Raw genomic sequence first — 22,072 nt, 5'->3', positions numbered from 1 at the left:
ACAAAAACGTAGAGTAAGGCTAAGGTTGCCTCTCTAACATTCTAGACATTTCATCATCTTCTTCTTGAAGACAAAAACGTAGAGAGAGAGAGAGAGAGAACAAGAGATTTCTAGAGAGCTTCAAAGAGGAAAAAGGAGAACAACTTAGAGGTTTGGAAACTTGGGAAAATTGAAGGGGAAAGTCAATAATCTAGCTCAAGGTATGCATAAATTAACTAAAACCCTTGGAATACCTTTTCAATTGGTTGAAATCAAGACTTAAAATGAGTTAGGGTTTTGAGTTTAACATGGATATGCACATCTATGAACATAAAGAGCAAAATTATAGAAAATAGCTCAAGATCTTGACATACGTGGCATTCTTTATGTTCAACCACTTGTTTCTTGCATGGATTTTGGAATGAGAAGGAACTTCCATGGATTTTGGAATGAGAAGGAACTTCCATGAATTTTGAAGGTTTGGAACTCAAAAGTGCTTGTGTTATGATCTTACACATCAATTCAAGGTTTTGATCATTTACGTGGAAAATTGAGTTTTGATTTGAAGTTATGATTTTTGGAATGATATTTTGTTTACGTGAACGAATGTCCTATTTTGAATATATTATGGCATCCAAAGAAAGTCCCAAGTCATGGGGGACATCATGTTAATGCGGGTCCATGACATATATGTGATTACGAGATCTCGTTCACTTGACCAAGTGGTGTTATGTTTGATAATCAGTGTCTGAGACCAATTACTCTAGTTAGAAGACGATATGATATGGTTTATTGGATGTATCATTATTATGTTCAGACATGAGACTAATTTGTTATGATCTGTTTTATGTAGATGACATGTTCGAAATTTGTTCACTAACCTCTTTACCATAATGTTATTCACTGGGCTTTAGCTCACTGTGTGTATATATATGTGTATAGGTGGGTGACACAAAGGTTAAGCCTAGATGAACACCTATAGCGTTTTCGGTTTTGACCCGTTACCTATTACATTCCGGACTCGGGTTAGTACGATTTAGAACGGCTATTCATGTCTTGTTTCCCTTGTCTCCCCTTATCTTGGTTATCGAGTTGTAGTTGTGTATTTGGAACAGATTGATTGCTTATTTTTCTTAACTTGTGATGCCCATATTTTGGCTTTTCTGCTCGAGCGGGTATTCTTGTGCTCGAGCAGGCTTCACAAATTTTTGCTCCTCCGCTCGAGCGGCCATTCTTGCGCTCGAGCGAGATTTATTAACTCTCAGTATTTTTGCAAATCTGCAAATACTAGAAGAGTGTATTGGACGCTCGAGCGTCCAGTCTCACGCTCAAACGGGGTCCTTCGTTTGCAAAACTTCTAGAAGTACGTATCCCACGTTGGAGCGCCACTTTTCATGCTTGAGCGAAACTTTGTGTCTGATGCTCGAGCGTTGCTTTTCACGCTCGAGCGGACTACGTGTATATCAGTCTGTGAAAACGACATTTTGTATCACTTTTTCATTTCTCTCTCTCTCTCTAAAACTTTTCAAAAAACCTAAATGTTGAGTTTCTCTCTCTAAAACTCACATTCTCTCTTTTATTTCATCTAGATCCGTTGATCTCTTCACCCTAATACCTTTGAGAAAAGGTAGAGTGCTTCAAGATCTTCATTTTCATCCGATTGGAAGTTGGTTTCGGCGTTGTTGGAGTTTCACCTTTGCATTGCTTGGTCTTCTAACTTGAGGTAGGGATTTTCTACACTTTGTTATGATTTTTAACTTAGTTATTTGTGGTTGTGTAACAATGGTGGGTTTTGGGAGCATTTTGAACAAACCTAAGGTTTGGGTGTAAATGGAAAATAGGGATTTTTGGTGGAAATGAAATAAAGGAACATAGGGTTTGAAAATGATGTCATGTTGTGTTTGGTTGATTTTGGTACTTGGATTGATATTTTAAAAAGGGGGATTTTTACTCTAAAATGATTATCATATTTATTTGGTATAAGTAATTAAGGTTGGTGTTGTAATCATGGAATTGAGCAAATGTTGAAATAGATGGTGGAATTGAGGGTGTTACACTTCATATCTTTGAAAATTTTGAATAAATTATCTATCTCGAGATTGTATATCTATTTAAAAATATCTGTATTGGATTATCGGTAGAGGATAGCTTTGTTTGTTGTAGAAATTGCATGTGGATTAGGTAAATTGAAACTAATCTTTTGTTGGTTGTCACTGAATATGACTATGATTATATACATTGTATATGTATGATTATTTGTGAGAAGAAATAGGATGTACTCTATGTGTGATTATGTGTTTATATACATTGCATATGTATGATTTTTTGGGAGAAAAAAGAGGATGGACTCCATTGTTTTGGAGGAGAAAGGGGATGAACTCCATTATAATTAAGTTGGCCGGAGTGTCCTAGGTGAAAGTCCCAAAATCTATACATGGGTGCCAATCTCATGAACGAAATATCCGTAAAACGGTAGTTGGAAGTGTTTGTGTATTAATTGTGAAATGGTTGAACCATTGAGTTGTAGTCTTATTTGGGTTATTGAGAAATAATGAAATTAGCTCTTGCATTAAAATATATTGAAATTAATTGAAGGAAAGTGAAATGGAATATGGACTTGTTGTCTTTATGAATATGTATAAAAGTGTAAATATTTTATCGCGGACATTATATATGTACATTGCACTTATACATTTGTTAAATCTCATATATTGCGTTAGATTATTCCAACTGGGTTGTGGCTCACCCTATTTTGGGAAAAACATTTTCAAGTATTGATGGCTTGTCTCCGCCAAGACAATAGCTTGGAAGGACTTTGGGAGCACAAGCTTCTTTGTTTTTATTGTATATTTTTGTATAGCCGAGGGCTTTATTTGTACAAACTAGTCTCTCTTTTGTTGTAACTATAACATGCCCGGAGGCCATGCGCATTAAACAGTTCAGACCCTCGATCTCTTTGATCTAGTCTTACGAGTGCTGCAATGTGAAACATAGATGAGAGTCCAGATTTGGCAACGTTTATTGAAAATCCATTTTATTGCAAAACCTTTTGCTAGAAATAAACTGCGTCATCAGATCTCCATTGAAAACCCAAAAGAAGAGTATCAATACCCAAGTGAACCTTAGCCAGAACTACGTAGGGCCTGCGATTCAGATTGGAAACAACCCTTGAACTAGGAGCAAGAAGGTCGGATGTGATGTAGATTGGAATCAGCCCTTGAACTAGAGGCAATGATGTGATTCAAATGGAGGCAGCCCTTTAACTAAGGGCAATAAGGTCGAATATGAGTTAGATTGCAATCAGCCCCCCTTGAACTAGGGGCAATGATATGATTCAAATTCGAAACAACCCTTGAACTAGGGGCATAGCCGAAATGGAAATAGCCCTTGAACTAGGGGGCAATAAGGTTGGATGTGTTCAAAGAATTAAAACTGGATTGTTTCCCAATAAAGACTGCCCAGAAAGTTAAAACCCAGAATTTGAGAGAAAAAGGACAATTGAGTTCCTATCCACTACACTAGGGGCAAATTCAGGCCCAATTAGCCTAGTCCCTACATCATCATATCTACTGGTCAAGTGTAGCAGTCGTTTATAGATGGCCTAGAGATTTCACAACCAATCAACATGGACAAGCTAAAACTACAAAGTACCATCCTTGAGAGGCTCGTTGGGCTGAAAACCAGAAAGGAGTGACCCAGGCAAAAGTTAGAGCAGAAAAATAAAAAATAGAAAGTTAAAAACAAAACAAAATGAAAAAAATGAAAATGAAAAGCTCGCAAGGTTAAAAACCCGAAAGGGCGGCTTTGGCAAAAGTTAGAGCACAAAAGGAGAGTGTCAATACCCGAGTGAACCTTAACCGGAACTATGATGGCCTGATTCCTATCTTTGGGATACATAGGTAGCTTCATTTTGAAGTTCGGCCCTCATAAATTTTTTAACTCATTCATTTCGTCCATGTTTGATTGGTGTATCTTTAGTCGACTTGGTTGTCCTATCTGTGTTTGATTGGTGTATCTTCGTTCTGCTCAGTCCAGTTGGTTCGATTCAACTTGGCTCCGTTTGGTTTAGTTTGGTTTGGTCCAGTTCCGCTCGGCTTCATTCGGTTCTAATCGGCTCAGTTCGGTTATCACCTTTGCTACAACCGACCACTTCAGGATTATTTTTTGGCTTGGGGCTATGCACCCCAATGGTTGATTCCATGTTGTTTGGGTAGTGGCCATTTGCAAAAATAGGTTTTGATTAATTTGAATGAAGCTGACTAATTTTTCTCAAAAATTGTTCCATTTTCGCAAAACTGGGACCATTCTTTGGACTTAAAAAAGGAAAATTTCCAGTGCTCACAGCTTAGCTTACATGATTTCAAAACAGAAAATGGAATAAGTATGCTAATCTAACTCTCATGTTGATCAAAACATTTTTACAAAAAAAATCAAGAGAAAAAAAAAAGAGTCAAGGCAATGAACTAAGGGCATAGTCGAGTTAGAGATTCTGTCTTCTCCACCGCTCGAGTCAACTATTCAGTGAATATAAGTGTGTATTCATACCAGCCAGTGTATTCATACCAGTCAGTGTATATAAGTGTGCATTCGTAACAGTCAGGATACTTATACCAATCAGTGTATATAAGTGTGTTCCTTTCATACTAGTCAGTGTATATAAATGTGTATGGATTGTTTTGCTTCATTTTTCTTGCGTTAAGTCATTCTTTGATTCAGGTTAGTATGGAATCAATGTCCAATTCAGAGTTCAAAATTCAATTATTTTCAAATTCAATCAAACAAAATTGTTTTCAAACTCAAAGTGATATGCTAGTTACGCCATTGACGTGAAAAATCGAAACTAATTTTTATTACAGTTAGGGGAGGACATCCTCGATTACAGCGACTCAAAAAAAAAAAAAAAAAAAAGAGAATACAAACAAAAAAACTCAAAAACAAAAACTAGAAAATACAAGAAAAAAAAGAGTTGAAGCTACTTGCTCAATCCAAACAAAACAAACCCATATACACAAAAAAAGAAAAAGAAAAAGAAAAAAAAACAAACTAAAAAAAAAAGAAAAGAGATCTCTTGTTTTGTTTCCAGTGACGGCTGCGTGCCGACTTCACTTACTCGGCTCTCCCGCCGAGCTCTTCCTCTTTTTATCATCTTGGGTGACCCTCGAAGGCCTTGCCCTAGCGCTTCCGTCGAGAGAGTTGACTCCTCGCCAACTGTCAAAGGCGAAGTAAGAAGGTGCTCCAAATCGGGCCATGGAGGTGGCCTGCCGTTTTAGCTCCTTGTTCTCAGCCTTCAGTGCACAAATCTCTGCTTGCACATCTTTGTACATACGCTGGAGCAGGGAGAGTTGGACGTTGACCTGGTGTACTTCACTCGTCCTGGTCTGCAGTCAGTGAGACAAGTTAGTGACCGCCGCCACTGTCTCCATGCAGGACCTCAATGTAAAGAGGTTGGCTTCTATGTCGGATTGAGCGACCATTATTTGCTCAATCGACAACACAGGAAGGTTAAGAAGAGAAGCAATAGGGGCACTCGGTCCAGCAGAGCTTATGGGATCATTCAGGTCCGGAAAGAGAGTGAGGGGACGGGACGAGTAAGCCATGGATGTGTGGTGAGAGGTGTAAAAGAAAGGAGACTTAGAGAAAAATAGCAGACTGAGAGCAGGCTGAGTTTTGGGTAACCTTTCTCCTCTGCTTAGTCTCTTTTTGTTCTGTCAGAACTCTCTTGACGAAGAAGAGGATGGGAGAGTGATGAAGAATAAATAGAAAAAACTGAAGAAGAAGACGGAGAAAATTGATTAAGAAGAAGGCTAAAGAGAAAAGGCTGAAAAGAAGAAGACAAAGAGGAAGAGAGCTGAGGTGAGCGTTAATCGAGGCCTGCTTTTGTCGGCCAGTGACGTAAAAGCGAGGCCGCGTGTCCAGCGCGTTTCTCGACGAAAGAGAGAGACGTGGGAAAGTTATACATATATGTATATATATTGTATAGTTATGTATTATATATATTTGTTTGAACATTTGGTCACAAGAGTGGCTTGGGTTCAGTGGTGTGGCTCAGTGGTTGAAGGCTGAAAGGTTGAGTCCGAGGTCAGGGGTTCGAACCCCACATCGAGTGTTTCTTGTGTTTTGCTTTGGTTTTATGTATATATATGTCGCGTATACCTATATATATATATATATATATATTTGTTTGAATATTTTGTCACAAGAGTGGCATGGCTCAATGGTTGAGGACTCGGAGGCTAGGTTTGAGGTCAGGGGTTCGAACCCCATGTCCATTCATTTTGTGATTCTTCTTTCTTTTTTGTGTGATTTGCATACGTGCACTGATGTCAGCAAATGGAATATGCCTTCTCAGTAACGGTGTCTTCGCGTCTTCTCGCTGACGTCCATCAATGGGATATTCTGTATCAGTGACGAAATATTCCCTGCTTGTGTATAGGACCGTATTGTCTGTGTATATATATATTTGTGTACGTCCATCTATGACCGTATATTTGTGTGTATTTTGTCTGTGTGTACATATCTGTATGTATGTCTGTATATGTCTGTGTATATGTATACCGCATATTTGTGTGTGTGTGTCTCCGTATATGTATAATTTTCCTGTGTATGTATGTATACGTATTTGTATTATGTATATGGTATGTATCTGTATACGGTATTTTGAAAGAAAAAAAAAGAGACATCATTTTACACCACCTTTGTTCCTTTCACGTAAAACGTGTTAGGATTAGATGCTTACCTGGTTAAAACTTTCCCTCTCTCCATATAAAATATGTTGAGATATGCTTGTTGGTTACACCATTGTTATTTTCTCCTCGGTTAAAACCTTCCCTCTCTCCGTATAAAATACGTTGAGATATGTCTGTTGGTTACACCATTGTTATTTTCTCCTCGGTTAAAACCTTTCATCTCTTCGTATAAAATACGTTGAGATACGCCTATTGGTTATATCATTTTTATTCTCCTTAGTTAAAACCTTCCCTCTCTCCGTATAAAATATGTTGAGACACGCATGTTGGTTATACCATTGTATTTCTCCTTGGTTAAAACATTCCCTCTCTCTGTATAAAATACGTTGAGATACGCCTGTTGGTGATACCATTGTTGTTCTCCTTGGTTAAAACCTTCCCTCTCTCCGTGTAAAATACGTTGAGATACGCCTATTGGTTACACCATTGTTATTCTACCCGGTTAAAACCTTCCCCCTCTCCGTATGAGATACGGTCAGGTACGCTTGTTAGATACACCATCTTTCCTTCTCTCATTCTGTGCATCTATCGCAAAATAATCTCATTCTGTGCATCTATCGCACAATAATCTCACTTCGTGCACCTATCACAAAAATTTCAATTCCACCGTACTGTTTTGTGCATCAATTTCAGTCGTGTTATTTTGCGCACCGCACTGCTTTGTGCATCAATTTCAATCGCACTACTTTGCGTACCGCACTGCTTTGTGCATCAATTTCAATCGCGCTACTTTGCACACCGCACTGCTTTGTGCATCAATTTCAATCGCGCTGCCTTGCACACCGCACTGCTTTGTGCATTTCAAATTCAATCGTGCTACCTTGCGCACTGCACTACTTTGTGCATTCCAATTCAATCGCACTACTTTACGCATCGCGTTGTCTTGTGTATCTCAAATCAATCACGCTACCTTGCGCATCGCACTGTCTTGTGCAATTTCAATTCAATCGCACTATTTTGCGTATCGCACTATTTTGTGCAATTTCAATTCCATCGCACTATCTTGTGCATTTCAATTCACTGGCGCTATCTTGCGCACCCTTGTATCGCACTATCTTGTGCACTCTTCTGGTCTAGGAGACCTTAAATCCTCTAAAGGTGCAATTCCTTTGGTGTTTGTCGTACCCGAACGACTTCAGGCTGTCTGGTATAGCCACCTGCCTGTGTTTGCAATGAGTTCCTAGGAGACCAACTGCGACAATGGAAACTAGAGATCGAATGGCCAAGGCCTAGAACGCAAAAAGTTCGAAATTTTTGAGACTAAAGGTTGGTTTAAATACCCAAGGGTGTATCCCCGGTTTGAAATCTATATGGCAGCCCCATAGGTTGAGGTAGCATATATGCGCCTCAATTCTGGATACTAAACCAACCTAGTCTGTCACTCCGTTGGAGAATAGGGAAAGTTGTGTATGAAATATAGTTAGGTGCGCCTGTCTGTTCACGCCACCCATTCTTTCATTTGTGCGGTATGCACATTGGTATGCGATGCACCCCCTTCTTTCATTTTTGTATGCAATGCACCCTCTTTTATTTCCTATCATTTGCACTAAGCTTGCCTCTCATGTTGCCATCTTTATATCTTTATCATCACTCCATGACATTGCATTGCATTGCATAATCATGAATTTTCAAACAACCGGCTCCGCGAAGCATGTAAGTCTAACTTTCAAATTGCATTTTGAGCATGTCATTTGCATTCTGTCCCTGAACTACGCTGGCTTGATTCCTTACAAAGAGATACGTAGGCAACCTTCGGATTCAACCACTCGCATTGCATCTTGTTTGTTTGCCCAAGTCTTACGACTTTGTCAAAAGGGTCGTTTTCGGGCTTTGGCATTCACTCACATCATGAAATGACTTCAAGCTCTGTCAAAGAGGGGCAACTGTAGACACCCCATTTTAACCGGCCCTAAGATTTGAGCGCTTTCTTTTGGTTACTCGATGATGACAATTAGAATGTGTTTCTCACAGAGTCCTCAGTAAGAAAGATAGAATTTAAGCTTTAATCCCAACCTTTACACATTTTTTGGCCAAACTATTTTAGACCTTAAAACCCTCTTTTCAAAATATTTTTTAAAATATTTCTACGATGTCCCGAGGCTCCCATTTCGATTAAAATATTGCCAGTAAATCGAGTAAGGAAAAAGTGGAAATAAATGGAAGAGAGGTGAATTCTTTGAGAAATATTTAAAAACATCTTTTTTATAGGTTTGGAGTTGAAGGAAATAGGAGGGGATGGAAGAAAACTAGTTTTGGAAAAAAATAAGCATCAAATCATTAAGAAGGAAATGAACAACCTTCACTAAATTAGGCATATCTCTTTGTACACTTGGAATTCAAATGTAATGCTACCACCATTGGAAAGTAGACTTCTGGGGCTTCAATTTAGACCCAAGAATTACCTAAGACCAAGTTCGGATAAGGGAGATATGCCCATTTGAAGTTGGGCTTAAGAGCAGATTTTGTTGAACCAGCCCGAGATAGCCTTCACTAAATTGAGCATATCTCTTTGTACACTTGGAATTTAAATGTGACACTACCACCATTGAAAAATAAACTTCTGGGGCTTCAATTTTGACCCAAGAACCACCTAAAACCAATTCCATAGGAGGGAGATATGTCCATTTGAAGTTGGACTTAACAGCAGATTTTGTTGACTTGGCCCAAAACAGCAGCAGCCCATTGTTCAGTTTGGTTGGGACACTCCGTTGACCCATTTTCTTAACCAAACATGTCCCAATGCATGTATACTCATCCCCTATTACCTAGTGTTTGCTCCATTGAAGATAATGCTCCATTTTTGCTCCTAGTTCAAGGGTTGTTTCCAATCTGAATCACAGGCCCTACGTAGTTCTGGCTAACTTTTGCCAAAGCTGCCCTTTTGGGTTTTCAACCTTGCGAGCTTTTCATTTTTTTCATTTTTTTTTTGTGCTCTAACTTTTTCCTGGGTCGCCCTTCCGGGTTTTCAGCCCAGCGAGCCTCTCAAAGGTGGTACTTTATTGCCCCTAGTTCAAGGGCTGCCTCCATTTCAGCTATGCAAGCCTCACACTTTGGTTGATCATTGAATATTGTGAATCACGGTTTGAAAGCTAAGGAGGTCGGATGTCAAGCCAAGTCAAGAGGGATCCTATCCTGTATAACCAATTTTAGGCATGTCTTCGTAGAACCACGCAAAAACAGTTTCTGAAATCTTTTCACAAGGTGACTAATTATGAAGACAAGATAGAACCAATTTGGACCAAGCCAAGATCCTTCTCAATACCTACATTAACAGAAATGATTTTATTCATTAAGGGCTTAGCACACCTCTCCTCCTCTCAGTTGATCAAAATTTACAAATCCCGAGGAAATTCTTCCTCTTTGTTTTTTTATCAAAGTTTTGGAAAACTATGGCATTTTTTTTTTTTTGCTTATTGAAAAGAGACTATGACTTAGCAATGACAATAGACTCAAAAGAAAATGACAAAGAAGGCCTAGACAGGACAAAAATGTCTAGGTTAGCACTATTGAAATCAACAGACTCTGACTCACTAAAATGACTCGAGTCTGATCCCAACTCTACAAACTTGGTGGAATCAAACTTAGACTCAACACTCAATTCAGAACTCAGAATAAAAACATTCTCAAATTGCCAGTCAACGTGTGGGCCATCCACAATATTCAAAATAAAGCTCGTGCAATCAACAGGTGGTCACTCCCCAATTACAGAAACAAAACCGAACTTCCAATTATGCCCCCACTTAAAAACACACTGAACCCTACAAATTGAAATGCCTGAACCACACATCTAAATTTGAGAACCCCTGTATAGATCCAATACATTACACACAGCAAGAAAGAGAACAAACACCTCTATGGAGGGTGGGGTTATCCTGTCCTATGCTTTTGAAATGATCTAAGGTTCACTATTCAACAAGTGGTATCATACATCCTAGAAATGGGAGAGCATCCTGCCCTAATTTTGAAAGGTACTATAACTCACTATATGTACAAGGTTGGCTATACTTTAGGGGTTAAAGTCAATGTGACATTACCAAAGAGTCCTTCGGGTCTTAACCAATGAAGATCTTTAGGAAATCAAAAGAGTCAACATAGCCTCTCTTCAAAGTCTGAGAACCTGTAGATCTCAAAAGGTTATAACACAAGGCCTCCACAGCACTGTAGAGATAGGTGTAGTGTCACAAAAAGTGTGCCTGTGCTCCCACCAACGTCTAGACAACACAGGGACTTTAAGTGCACCTATGCATGATATGCAATAAACATATAATGGAAGACAAAAGTCATATCATGGAGTTCGAGTCAAGGTTTCATAAAATTCCCAGCAGAGTCGCTAGACACTGTAACATGCCCGGAGGGTACCCGTGCGCGTTAAATAGTTCAGACCCTCGATCTCTTGGATCTAGTCTCACGAGTGCTGCAATATGAAACATAGATGAGAGTTCATATTTGACAACGTTTATTGAAAATCCATTTTATTACAAAACCTTTTGCCAGAAATGGACTACATTATCAGATCTTAGAGTCGCCACCTAATATTTATTTTGGAAAAATTAGGAAACCCATGACTCGTGCCAAGGCCACTGTTCGTCGTAACCAAAGATGCTTGGCTCGGAACCTTAGGTATGAGAGGGGAAGGTCAATAATGAGCACCCCCGCTCACCCGATAAAAGATCGACCTCTACTAAACCATGATGTCAATTTTATTTTATTTATATATTCATGTTCTGATTATTTAATAAATCCTAAAATTTACTATGTGAAGCATACAAATATAGACTATGCCATTCATTTTGGAACAATTTGATATAATGCATTTTGAAAAAGTTTTGACGATGTACAACCCAAAGAAATTGAGTTTCCAAGCATGAAATATCAACATCATTTCAAATTAAGCGACACAACCTCCATTCACTGGCATTCATACAGTTATATCAAGTAAGTAAGTAGCCACATAGTAGGATGCTTTAACATAATAAGAAAAACACACACAAGCGGGATGTTAAAGTATAAAAACTTACATATTTACCGACGTCCCGCGAATAGCTACAAAACAAAGTTAGTAAAACATGCATGATCTTATATACAAAATCCTAATGCAATTCACTCATGAGATGCAACTAAAGATTTGGCTTCTAAGATATGACATGTGAATCATCTCAAGAACATGAGGTAGCGCACATAACCACATGGGAATTGATTAAATCCACAAATGCAAACTTAGCCGAATCAAGATGCATGAATCATGGATGCAAAGCATGAATATGATGAAAAATAAATATGATGTTTATGTACAAATAAGGAAAGCAAGTAAAAGAATGGGATAGAAAGAAGTGGGACAGGAAATTATTAAAATACTTTTGAATAAATTATTACAGACCAAATGAGAGAAAGATGAGAGAATATTGCAACAAAATAAAATAAAACCTCACAAAACACTCAAAATAAAAATAAACAAAATAAAAGCTTCATGTTCCTTGGAATCGTCGGCGGAAATTGGTCAACATTGGGAGATTACGCCATCTTGTCCGAAAGAAGCTCACTGACTGGCCAAATAGGCCGGCCGACCAACTAGGCCGAGCAAAGCCTATCTTGTTGTGAAACCAAGAAAATGAACAAACAAGAAATATATAGGTGGCTCAACTAACCACTATCAGTTAACTTACAACACAATTGATATGAAACAAGAGCAAGCAAACAAGGAAAAAAATAATAATAATAATAATAATAATAATTATGAGCTAAACAAACCACCTGGATTACAACAACATCCTATGAAATATAAAGTATGAAAATAAATATGAGATAAACAAACCGCTTGGATTATAACAAAACACTATGAAATAAGAAGTAAGAAAATAAATATGAAATAGAAAATATGAAAAAAAAAATGAAAGATTAGAAATTCATCTTCCAAAGAAAGATTGAACTTCTCGATTTCCAAACTTCCTCTTGATCACCCTCAAGTGTATGAATTATGTTCTCAATCCTCAATTTGAAAGCTTAGAATTCTTGCTAGAATGATGGCTTGGAGATGTATGTGGTCAAAAGTGATTGTTTCTCTTGTTTTTGCTCACTTTTACCAACACCCACTCTTCCTCTTGATCAAAGCTACTGAAATTCAAGTATTTCAGAATTTTTGGAGGAGTTTTGGATGTAGAAAAGATGGAATTTTAGTTTGTATAGAAGGTATAGGGTGCATATGGAAGATAGAAGTGTGTTTAGCTCAAAAACTCAACTTTTCTCTCTTTTCTTCCTCTTTTCTCTAACTCAAATGTTCTCTCCTTAATCTATTCTCCTCCTCCTCTCAACAATCAGATGTATACTTATAGGAAAAGCAAATGGAGAACTGGTGGAAGAGATGGTGGAAGACAAGATAGAGCATAAATGAAGGTAATGGAGCTAATGGAACACTAATGGAGCAAACACTAGGTAATGGGGGATGAGTACACATGCATTGGGACATGTTTGGATCAGAAAATGGGTCAATGGAGTGTCCCAACCGAACCAAATGGGCTGCTGCTGTTTTGGGCCGAGTCAACAAAATCTGTTGTTAAGCCCAACTTCAAATGGGCCTATCTCCCTTATATGAACTTTGTTTTAGGTGGTTCTTAGGTCTAAATTGAAGCCCCAGACGTCTACTTTCCAATGGTGGTGACCTCACATTTAAATTCCAAGTGTACAAAGAGATATGCCCAATTGAGTGAAGGCTATCTCAGGTTAGGTGAACAAAATCTGCTCTTAAGCACAACTTCAAATGGGCATATCTCCCTTATCCGGACTTGCTCTTAGGTGATTTTTACGTCTAAATTGAAGCTGCAGAAGTCTACTTTCCAATGGTGGTGGCCTCACATTTAAATTCCAAGTGTACAAACTATTTTATACCTTAAAACCCTCTTTAATCGTAACATTTACACATTTTTTGGCCAAACTATTTTAGACCTTAAAACGCTCTTTTCAAAATATATTTTTTAAATGTTTCTACGATATCCCGAAGCTCCCATTTCGATTAAAATATTGCCAGTAAACCGAGTAAGGACAAAGTGAAAATAAATAGAAGAGATGTGAGCCCTTTGAGAAATATTTAAAAACATCTTTTTTATAGGTTTGGAGTTGAAGGAAATAGGAGGGGATGGAAGAAAATAGTTTTGGAAAAGAATAAGCATCAAATCATTAAGAAGGAAATGAACAACCTTCACTAAATTAGGCATATCTCTTTGTACACTTGGAATTCAAATGTGAGTCCACCACCATTGGAAAGTAGACTTCTGCGGCTTCAATTTAGACCTAAGAATCACCTAAGACCAAGTTCGGATAAGGGAGATATGCCCATTTGAAGTTGGGCTTAAGAACAGATTTTGTTGACCTAGCCCGAGACAACCTTCACTAAATTAGGCATATCTCTTTTACACTTGGAATTTAAATGTGAGGCTACCACCATTGGAAAGTAGACTTTTGGGGATTCAATTTAGACCCAAGAACCACCTAAAACCAAGTCTAGATGAAAGATATGTCCATTTGAAGTTGGGCTTAACCGCAGATTTTGTTGACTCGGCACAAAACAACAGCAGCCCATTGTTTGGCTTGGTTGGGACACTCCATTGACCCATTTTTTCTGACCCAAACATGTCCCAATGCATGTATACTCATCCCCCATTATCTAGTGTTTGCTCCATTGAAGATAATACTCCATTTTTTCTCCCATTAGCTCCATTAGTGTTCCATTAGTTCCATTACTTTCATTTATGCTCTATCTTGTCTTCCACCATGACTTCCACCATTTCTCCACTTGCTTAGCCTATAAGTAAACATCTTATTGTTGAGAGGAGGGGGATGATAGATTAAGGAGAGAACATTTGAGCTAGAGAAAAGAGAGAAAAGTTGAGTTTTTGAGCTAAACACACTTCTATCATCCATATACACCTTATACCTTCCATACAAACTGAAATTCCATCTTTTCTACATACAAAACTTCTCTAAAAATTCTGAAATACTTGAATTTCAGTAGTTTTGATCAAGACGAAGAGTGGGTGTTGGTAAAAGTGAGCAAAAACAAGAGAAACAATCACTTTTTACCACATACATCTCCAAGCCATCACTCTAGTAAGAATTCCAAGCTTTCAAATTGAGGATTGAGAACATAATTCACGAGTGTTGCAATGTGAAACATAGATAAGAGTCCAGATTTGACAACGTTTATTGAAAATCCATTTTATTGCAAAACCTTTTGCCAGAAATGGACTGCGTCATCACATCTTAGAGTCGCCACCTAATATTTATTTTGGAAAAATTAGGAAACCCATGACTCGTGCCAAGGCCACTATTGATGCTTGGCTCAGAACCTTAGGTATGAGAGGAGAAGGTCAATAATGAACACCCCCGCTCACCCGATCAAAGATCGGCCTTTACTAAACCATGATATGAATTTTATTTATTTTTATATATTCATGTTCTAATTATTTAATAAATCCTAAAATTTACTATGTGAAGCATATAAGTATAGACTATGCCATTCATTTTGAAACAATTTGATATCATACATTTTGAAAGAGTTTTGACGATGTACAACCCAAATAAATTGATTTTACAAGCATGAAATATCAACATCATTCCAAATTAAGAGACACAACCTCCATCCACTGGCATTCATATAGTTATATCAAGTAAGCAAGTAGCTACATGGTAGGATGCTTAAACATAATAAGAAAAACACACACAAGCGGGATGTTAAAGCATAAAAACTTACATATTTACCGACGTCCCGCGAACAGCTACAAAACAAAGTTAGTAAAACATGCATGATCTTATACAAAATCCTAATGCAATTCACTCATGAGATGCAACAAAAGATTCGGCTTCTAAGATATGACATGTGAATCATCTCAAGAACATGAGGTAGCGCACATAACCACATGGGAATTGATTAAATCCACAAATGCAAACTTAGCCAAACCAAGATGTATGAATCATGGATGCAAAGCATGAATATGATGAAAAATAAATATGATGTTTATGTACAAATAAGGAAAGCAAGTAAAAGAACGGGATAGAAAGAAGTGGGGTGAGAAATTATTAAAATACTTTTGAATAAATTATTACAGACCAAATGAGAGAAAGATGAGGGAATATTGCAATAAAATAAAATAAAACCTCACAAAAACACTCAAAATAAAAGCTTCATGTTCCTTGGAATCGTCGGCGGAAATTGGTCAATATTGGAAGATTACGCCATCTTGTCCGAAAGAAGCTAACCGACCGGCCAAATAGGCCGACCGACCAACTAGACCGAGCAAAACCTGTCTTGTTGCGAAACCAAGAAAAGGAACAAATAAGAAATATGTAGGTGGCTCAATTAACCACTACCGGTTAGCTTATAACACAATTGATATGAAACAAGGGCAAGCAAATAAGCAAAAAAAAATAAAAATAATAATAATAATAATTATTCTGAGCTAAATAAAACCACCTGGATTACAACAACACCCTATGAAATATAAAGTATGAAAATAAATATAAGATAAACAAACCGCTTGGATTATAACAAAACACTATGAAATAAGAAAGAAAATAAATATGAGATAGAAAATATAAAAAAAAATGAAAGATTAGAAATTCACCTTTCAAAGAAAGATTGAACTTCTCGATTTCCAAACTTCCTCTTAATCACCCTCAAGTGTATGAATTATGTTTTCAATCCTCAATTTGAAAGTTTGGAATTCTTGCTAGAATGATGGCTTGGAGATGTATGTGGTCAAAAGTGATTGTTTCTCTTGTTTTTGCTCACTTTTACCAACACCCACTCTTCCTCTTGATCAAAGCTACTGAAATTCAAGTATTTCAGAATTTTTGGAGGAGTTTTGGATGCAGAAAAGATGGAATTTCAGTTTGTATGGAAGGTATAGGGTGTATATGGAAGATAGAAGTGTGTTTAGCTCAAAAACTCAACTTTTCTCTCTTTTCTTCCTCTTTTCTCTAGCTCAAATGTTCTCTCCTTAATCTATTCCTCTCCTCCTCTTAACAATTAGATGTATACTTATAGGCTAAGCAAGTGGAAAAATGGTGGAAGACATGGTGGAAGACAAGATAAAGCATAAATGAAGGTAATGGAACTAATGGAACACTAATGGAGCTAATGAGAGCAAATATGGAGCATTATCTTCAATGGAGCAAACACTAGGTAATGGGGGATGAGTATACATGCATTGGGACATGTTTGGGTCAGAAAATGGGTCAATGGAGTGTCCCAACCGAACCAAACGATGGGCTGCTGCTGTTTTGGACCGAGTCAACAAAATCTGCTGTTAAGCCCAATTTCAAATGGGCATATCTCCCTAATCTGGATTTGGTTTTAGGTGGTTCTTGGCAATGTTGTGAAACCCGGACCGGACCGGCCGATCGAACTGGGAACCGGGCCTTCTTCCGGTCCAGTCAACCCCATAGAACCGGACTAGGAGCAAAACCGGCCTGGAAATGAAAAACTGCCGGACCCGACGGTCGAACCGGGATAACCGGTGACCTAGACCAGGTTTTGGCGAGTTAGACCGGTGATTTTTCTTTTTTATTTTTTTTATTTTCTTTCTTTCTTTTCTTTCTTTCTTATATATATATATATATATTATAAATATATTTTAAAATTTTGACTAAAAATTCTTACTTCAAGAGTCTCCTATCATAAGGAAGAGTCTCATTGGAAGTTGGAGAAGATTATGAAAATCTATTCATATTTATAGGAAAAGATTTTTCAAAAAAAACCTACAAAATTCTATGTGGGATTCAATCAAATTATTTGAAACATATTGATTGGAGGGAGAGTTGAAAATTTCATTTCCCTCCAAAATTAAACCTAACATTCAATCAATTTGTTTGGAGGGAATGTTTAAAAAATTTAATTTCTTTAAAACAAGTGACTTTTTTTTTTTATCAATTATGACTTTATTAAATATTATTAATAAATATTATACAACAATTTTTATTTTTATTTGAGTATTTATATATATTTTTATTTATTTATAATTTTTAATTATATTTTTTAATTATATAATATTAATTATGACGTCACGGTTCGACCGCTTTGACCCGACGGTTGAACCGGTGACCCGTCCACCCGGTCCCTTTTTCGGTTCGCTCACCAGTCTGGTTTTCAAAACATTGGTTCTTGGGTCTAAATTGAAGCCCCAGAAATCTACTTTCCAATGGTGGTAGCCTCACATTCAAATTATAAGTGTACAAAGAGATATGCCCAATTTAGTGACGGCTGTCTTAGGCTGGGTCAACAAAATCTGCTTTTAAGTACAACTTCAAATGGGCATATCTCCCTTATCCGGACTTGGTCTTAGGTGATTCTTGGGTCTAAATTGAAGCCCCAGAAGTCTACTTTCCAATGATGGTGGCCTCACATTTAAATTCAAAGTGTACAAAGAGATATGCCTAATTTAGTGAAGGCTATTCATTTCTTTCTTAATGATTTGATGCTTTTTCTTTTCCAAAACTAGTTTTCTTCCATCCCCTCCTATTTCCTTCAACTCCAAACCTATAAAAAAGATGTTTTTAAATATTGCTCAAATATTTCACCTCACATTTATTTCCAATTTGTCCTTACTCGGTTTATTGGCAATATTTTAATCGTAATAGGAGCCTCGGGACATCGTAGAAATATTTAAAAAATATATTTTGTAAAGTGGGTTTTAAGGTCTAAAATAGTTTGGCCAAAAAATGTGTAAAGGTTGGGATTAAAGCTTAAATTTCATCTTTCTTACTGAGGACTCTGTGAGAAACACATTTTAATTGTCATCATCGGGTAATCAAAAAAAGTGCCCAAGTGTTAGGGCCGGTCAAAATGGGGTGTCTACAGTAACCAAGCCAAGGCTTAGAAATGTGTAAGCCGATAGAGCATTTACTTATGTTAAACTCTTTTGCATTATTAACTTCATGTAATGGAATGACTATTTACTCTGATTTATATTGTTATTAATGAATGTTTTTAGGTGGTATTTACCGTGTTATTTTAGAGGTGTTACAACACCGTTAGTCGAGCCACCATTAGAATCCTTGTGAAGTTTTGGTGCCTCTGAGTTGAGGTTAGGTTTAGAAGACCGTTGTCAAGTTGATGATCATGATGTTGAGTTTTTGATATGTGTAGATGTAAATGAATGATTTTGTACAAGATGTTGTGTACATAATACAGGGTGGGTAAATTAACGTTTTGTGCATGTGTTATTTCATATAGATTCACAGCTCATTGGACTATTTGTTGTATATAATTTTATACTAAGCACCCGCTAGCCCTAATTATTTTGATTTGTATAGGAAGGCCTTTGGTAATCTCGAATTACTGGCCGGTCATGATATTAAACCTATAGGGGCGGGTTTGAGTCATAACACAAACAAATGGAGAAACGAGGGTGATGAGAAGGGAAAGAGAGCGGAAAAGGATTAGTGGATGGAAAAGGGGTTGAGAGAGACGAAAGAATGTGGGAGTTATATTGAAAAATGAGAGAGGGATGATGGTAGAGATGAGGTAATTGTAGTTGGAACAGAGATAATGAGAAATAATGGGTGTAATAAGAAATTAAAGATTTAAAATTTTAGAATTTGTCTTTAAAATGGAGATAAAATTACAATTAAGGGAGTGTTTGAGGATAACTTTGAAAAGTCATATTTTGGTTGAAAAGAGATGACTTTTTAACCCCAAAAAAAAAAAAAATCATAATAAAAAAGTCAATTGTTTTATTTATTTATTTATTTTTTACAAACATTTCTGTAAAAATTTAAAACATGACTAAAAATGTTAATTTTCAAAATAACCTAAAAACTAAAAACTAAAAAGTCAAAAAATTATTTATTATTAATTTAAAAAAATCACACATCAATTTTTTTACTTTAAAAAACAATTTCTTTAAGAAAAAATTGGTTTAACATCTCTCTCCAACTTTTAATAATGGGAGAGGTCCACAATATTTTTTTTTGTAGCCTAAGGTCCCTTACTCACACCCATATATCACAGCATCTCTCTCTCTCTTTCTATATATACATATACCAAATCTCTATTTCTCTCTCTCTCTCTTCCGTCTCTATATTCTATATATATGTGTGTGTGAATTTTGGTCCACACTGCAAATCTTTGATTAGGGCTTTCACACACACACACACACACACACTCTCTCTCTCTCTCTCTATATATATATATATATATATATAAGAAAGATTGATGTTTGTGGTGGTGTTTCGGTAAGAATCGGCTAAAAAATTAGTCAAACACGCGGTTTGTGCTTGAAAACGTAAAAAATTAGGTATGGCAGTGGATGGTACCTCTATAAGAATTTGAATTTTTAGACAACTAATTAATTTGTTAATAATAATATTAAATCAATTAATAGTGATTATTAAATTATAATGTTAATAGCATCATGGTTAATAATAATATTAAACTCTTTAAAATAAATTTATTTATCTTTTTGTGATTAAATTTTTATATCTAAATACATTTGTAAAAACTAAATGAGTTAAATAAATAATAACTAAGTTAGTCAGAGGATAGTAGGGAGAAAAACATCTAGTGAATAGTTTATATATACATTGATTTTTGTACACACACACACACACAAAAAAAAAAAAAAAATGAAATAAGATTTTTGGCAAAGGATTTTGGTCAGCCTCCTTTCCAAAGAGGCTGCAGAGGCATGCATACAAACCCACTTACACACTAAATGCCTAGGAATCAAGCATGCCTTATAGATAATGTTTCCTAAGGCAAGGGAAAAAAAAATTTGCCAAAAACAAAATAAATAAATAAAAATATGTTACCTCCAAACTCCTACAAATAGAGCCCTATTTCAGCCCTTCTTTTCTTGCACAAACATGGTTGAAGAGCCCCTCTTTTCTTGCACAAACACGGTTGAAGAGGAGAGATAGAGAGGGAGAGAAAAAGAAGAAAGAAAGGAAAGGAAAGGAAGAGGGGAAGTGAAGTCTCAACACTTCTCAAAGTTTTTTGAAAACTCTTGAGGTAAGAATACTTAAACTATACACATCTTTAGATATATCATTTAACACTGAGAATGTTTTATTATCAAATTACAAGAATGTAGAAGCGTGTTAGAATTATTTTAAGTTATCATATCCTTGTTCAAAATTTTTTTTTCCAACACTGTTAAAAATTCTCATGCGATTAGAGATACTCAAATAAATTCTACAAAGCTTGTTTTGAAAGTCTAAACCTACTGAGACCTCCCAAACGTGTTCCTTCCATGGTCAAATTTTTACAAAGTCATTGGAGAGTATTTTATACCTGGAATAAATTGTTCTTCTCAACTGCTGTATGCAACTCAGCACAAATAACCACTTCAAATCTATGTCATTTTTTTTTACAAAATATATTTTTTATGCAAAACCACTTGGTATAGTTAGATATATGAGTTATTTTTCATTTTCTACCGATTCACAGAAAATGGATAAGTTTAAGAGGAGAATGCGACAGATTTTGTCCAATTTTCTTAGCAAAATTATTTGACTATCTTCCATTGGTTTTCAGTCTTCAAGCTCTTCTGTAAATGTGTTCTCAACTCAAATATCTAGCAAAACATTCTCACCTTGCCTCCTTTTGACATTGTTTGAGGCCTCTTTTTATTTTTCGAACACAGATTACCTGTGCTAGAAGTTGATGTAGTTCATTGTCCCAGAAATCAATTTTCTTCCAAATTTTATTTCTCCATCTTAAAATCGTTTTTAGCCCTGGAATTCTTCTCGAAATATTTTCCTAACTCAATGAACTAGCACCAATTAAAATATTGTAATAATTGAACTTTGTTTTTTTATGGGTTTCATTATTTTTAGTCAAATAATTCAATGCCAAAGATAAGAAGTGTGGGAAATTCTAAGAAATTTTGTGATGACTACAAAGACATTTCTGTAATATTCATTTTGGTTGCCATACATGGTTGTGTAGTGCTATATAAACCTTATGTCACTGTGGCTTTCAAACTAAAATTCGCGCATGTATTGAAATGTGAATTTGGTGAAGTAATGAAACACGAACTTGAACTGATGCATTAAAAGTTAAAAGTGATGGGGTGAGCCCCGGTTTAGAGTCTTGCGTGAGTGAGTTGCGAACCCTAACATGGCACGGGAAGGTATTGTGGCTCTTATCGGTATAGGCGATATAAGGTTGGTGGTACGGGCGTCACAACATAGACCGTTCCCTTGGGCCATATCGTGATGTCACGACTCGAGTACGTAACCTTTGTGCGTGGACATCATTGGTAGTTATAGCAATTAACATTTAAATATTTGACTAAAGGAGAGTCAGAATTGCCCATGGCCATTGCTTAGCGGTTGAGTGGAAATAGTGCTCATCA

Source organism: Camellia sinensis, chromosome 7, assembly GCF_055761805.1.
Source record: "Camellia sinensis isolate YWXY chromosome 7, ASM5576180v1, whole genome shotgun sequence".
NCBI classification, from domain to species: Eukaryota; Viridiplantae; Streptophyta; class Magnoliopsida; order Ericales; family Theaceae; genus Camellia; species Camellia sinensis.
Note: the sequence above shows the minus strand (reverse complement) of the source record.